The sequence below is a fragment of the Serinus canaria genome, chromosome 13 (assembly GCF_022539315.1).
Source record: "Serinus canaria isolate serCan28SL12 chromosome 13, serCan2020, whole genome shotgun sequence".
NCBI classification, from domain to species: Eukaryota; Metazoa; Chordata; class Aves; order Passeriformes; family Fringillidae; genus Serinus; species Serinus canaria.
The window spans coordinates 17,225,691-17,229,833 of NC_066327.1; positions in this window are offsets into that span (position 1 = coordinate 17,225,691).

Consider the following 4,143-nt stretch of genomic DNA (forward strand, 5'->3'; position numbering starts at 1 on the left):
TGTTTACAGGAGGGGATTTGCAGGGAGAGAGACCCTTAAAGCAGCTCTTTACAGTGATTGCTGCGAGGCCTCCTCCGAGAGCAGATGGCTTCATTTCCCTCCCGTGCTCCTGGGGGGATTTCCTCCCTGGGCAGTGGGGACAGGCACAGCAGGGCCCTCCTGTGCTGTGCCAGGGCTGGCAGTGCCTGCTGGGCACCAGGGGCTCACTGCAGCCGCTGTGGGTCCCTCCTGGGCTGGCACCCCAAACAGGAAGGAGCAGAGGGAGGCATTGCCCCCCTCGACCTGTGCCCACCCTTTTGGGAATGGCTTTCAGGTGCCAAGCTTGGTGCTCCATGGCAACACCGTGGGGCTTTCACAAAGCTGAAGGGTGAGGAGATGTTAACTGGACAGACCTGGAGCAGGTGGGCTGCAGCGTGGCCTTGGTTCCAGGTCTGTGCCAGGTCTCACTTTATTTTATTTTATTTTATTTTATTTTATTTTATTTTATTTTATTTTATTTTATTTATTTTATTTTATTTTATTTTATTTTATTTTATTTATTTTATTTTATTTTATTTTATTTTATTTCTTTTATTATTTATTTTATTTTATTTTATTTTATTTATTTTATTTTATTTTATTTTATTTTATTTTATTTTATTTTATTTTATTTTATTTTATTTTATTTTATTTTATTATTATTTTATTATATTATTTTATTATTTTATTTTATTATTTTATTTTATTTTATTTAAAATTTTATTTTACTTTATTTTTATTTTATTCAGTGTTGCTAAGAGATGATTCCCCCTGGAAGGAGGGAATCATCTGCAGGACCCACACAGATGCAAACTGGCTGAGTAGGGAGGGAGGCTCCCTGAAACCCAAAGGGAAATGAAAATGTGTTTGGGAATCCTCAGCCAGCTGCACACAGGCACTCCCAGAAAGGCAGTGCTGGGCACAGGATGTGCCATTTCCCAGGATAGTCCTGGAGCTGGCACCTCCTGGCACAGTTTGCAGTGTCCTTTCCTAATGAAACTGGGTTTTTGTGCTTTTCATAGGCTGCAAATGGCTATGCACATTCCTAAATATTTTCCTACTTCCCTTTTTGGATGTCCAACATTATGTATTATTTTCTGATACTTACCTAACCCGGGAAATCTGTTTTCCATCTCACTTCAGCCAAGGTTTTCTCTTTAACCAGTCCTTCCCAGTATTTTCCTTTAACACTTCTGGTTTGCTGAGTGAACTTTGCAGGGTGAGGGTAAATGAAAGTGAAAATGTATTGCTTGTCACACACTGGCTGTTTAGAGAGGGTTTGGGGTTTTTTTCCCTTCTGGATTTGAAGAGGGAGATATAAATCATTGATTTAAAACCAAGGTAATTTAGCAAGATTACAGGAGAGGGAAAATCCACTTCCTACCCAAAGTAGCAGACTCTTAGGTCTCTCCACCTACACAAGCCATATACATCCCCCGAGCTGCCCAAGATCCTCTTTGGTGTTTTTCTGGCAGGACTGTGGTGTAATAATTGAAGTCCATATGCAAAGCTTTCTTGGTGGGTCTTTTAATTGCTTTGTAATTGGTCAGAGGGTTGCCATCCCTCAGCCCCCAGCCTCCTCTGTGTGTGTGGAAAGTCCCAGAGCTGAAGGGATGTTCACAGCTCAGGGTCCCAGCTCAGAGGGACGTGACCAGGGGCTGCCTTTTTGTGCCATCTCCCTCTGTAACCAGCTGAGCCAGCTGTGCTTTCCTGCTGGGGGAAGCTCTGGCATGGGGGAGCAGCATTTTTGTGCCATCTCCCTCTGTAACCAGCTGAGCCAGCTGTGCCCTCCCTGCTGGGGGCAGCTCTGGCATGGGGGAGCAGCATTTTTGTGCCATTCCCTCTGTAACCAGCTGAGCCAGCTGTGCCCTCCCTGCTGGGGGCAGCTCTGGCATGGGGGAACAGCATTTTTGTGCCATCTCCCTCTGTAACCAGCTGAGCCAGCTGTGCTTTCCCTGCTGGGGGCAGCTCTGGCATGGGGGAGCAGCATTTTTGTGCCATCTCCCTCTGTAACCAGCTGAGCCAGCTGTGCTTTCCCTGCTGGGGGCAGCTCTGGCATGGGGAGCAGAGGGGTTTGTGCTGCAGCAGCCCGGGGGGGATTCTGGATCCCAAGGGCTCTGCATCGCAGCAGAGGGATGGAGAGAGGGATGGTGAAGGGAATGCTCATCCCTGGCTGCAGTTCTGGTTTCCAGGCGTGGGAAGCCTTTGTGCTGACCCCAGGGGGAGCGTGGCATAGCACAGCTCCTCACTCAGAGCACTGGCACACCTCAAACCCAGGCATCAGCGGGGCTTAGTGACCTCATCCAAACTCACTTGGTCCTTGCCATGTGTTCCCCCTTCTCCTGAGGGGTGCTGGCTGCCAGGTCACCCAGGGCAGGGTGCAGAGGCTGTGTCTGTGTTTGAGGCCAAATACTGAGTTCTAGAAACAGGCACAGCCCCAGCTCTCAGTGGCACTGCCACACCTGAGCAGGTATCCACTAAATATCCTCAAAATAAGAGGTATCCTGCTCTTGTTATTCCCATTCTCATTGGGAGCCAGGACTCCCACCAGGCACAGGGGCTGGAATCAACAGATCCCTTTAATAGATGTAGCAAAGCACACACAATCCTTTGGCTCTGGGAGCTGGAGCTCAAAGCTCCTGTAGCACAAACATGGGCGTCTCTTGGGTTGTCAGTTCAGCAGGAACATGTCACCAAAAGAGGTGTCCTGGAGCCTGCCCTGCTCCCGCTGGCACGACAGGCTTCCAGTAATGAATTTCCAATGAAACGTTTTTCTAATTACAGCAAATTATTTTTACAAACATTTTCCTGGGAAGAGAGTTTGAAAGCAGAGCCAAAAAGGAGAAGACTGAAAATTAGGCAGTGCCTGAAAAAAAAATTAAAGATGGATTGCATGCTAGTTGGCTTTTATCAGGCCAACCTGTAAACTTCAAATTAATGGGTTTTAAGGAATGTTATTCCAATATGACCAGTTTGTGTCATTGAAAATTGGAAAGTTAGAACAGTGCCATCAAACCCAGCTCTTCCCTTCTCTCTCCCCACAGGATGCCCTGGTGGCACTGGAGAAGGGTAGGTGGCAGAGGGGTGGTGGCTGGTACAGCCTGAGCAGAATCTCTGGTCCAGCAGCCCCCAAGGAAAATAATTTTTGTATTTATTCTCCTTTCTAAATTCTGTAGTGAACTTCTGCTCCTTTTCCAGAACAGAGCCAGTTCCATTTGCAAATGCTCTTGGTTTTGGGGGGAAAGGAGGAGTAATTCTTAGGTGCCACTAAGAGAAGTGTGACCATCCATGGCTGGCTGTCCCCGGCCCCACAAACACGAGGGCAGCACGCTTGTGCTGACAGAGAGGGCTCAGCTGTGGCAGGCTCAGTGCTCCCTGCTCTCTTTCCCAGGAGGGATTCCCACTGGAAGCACAGGGGCTGGCAGTACCATGCTGTTTGTGAGCATGCCTATCTTCCCATGGCTCTTGAGCTCAGCTGGGGAATTTAATTACAAGTCAACCATGGAAAAATCCATAATACTTACATGCATAGAGGTGGTGTGGGCTGTGTGCAGCTGAGGGATAATCTTAATGCAAACCTGAATGTAGGTTATTGTTCAGCAGGAAGGAGTTGGTTGAGTATTTCTAAAAGAGAAAAAAAATTAGAGAAAAAGGCCATGCCCAGCCAAAACCCAGCCACCAGCCCCAGGCAGGGCACCAACCCTGGGCAGAGGGAAGATGTGGGCTGTGGATGGTTCTGGTCAAGGGCTGGGCTGGGCTTTGTGCCGTGGGTTATTGGCACCCTGGGCACAAAGGTGGCCTAAGGGAGCCTTGGAATAAGGCAGGTGGTGGATATTTTATGGCACGTGCTCATTTGCTTGAGGAGGAATTTGAGGCAGGACCAAGGGTGGGAGATGCTCCTCTGTAAACCCATTGCAGCCGCAGGCTCTGGCTGTGGTGGCTGCTACCAAAGCACCTAAGGGTTAAAGATGGGCAGTTTCCCTGCCCCCCAGCAAAGGTAATTACCCCCCATCTATTTATCAGGGAAAGAATTTGCCATTGAGCAGGCAGGGCGGTTCAGGAGAGCCCTTCAGCCCCCAACAATATCGCATTTCCCCGGTGCATAAAGAGCGGGGCCGTTTCCGC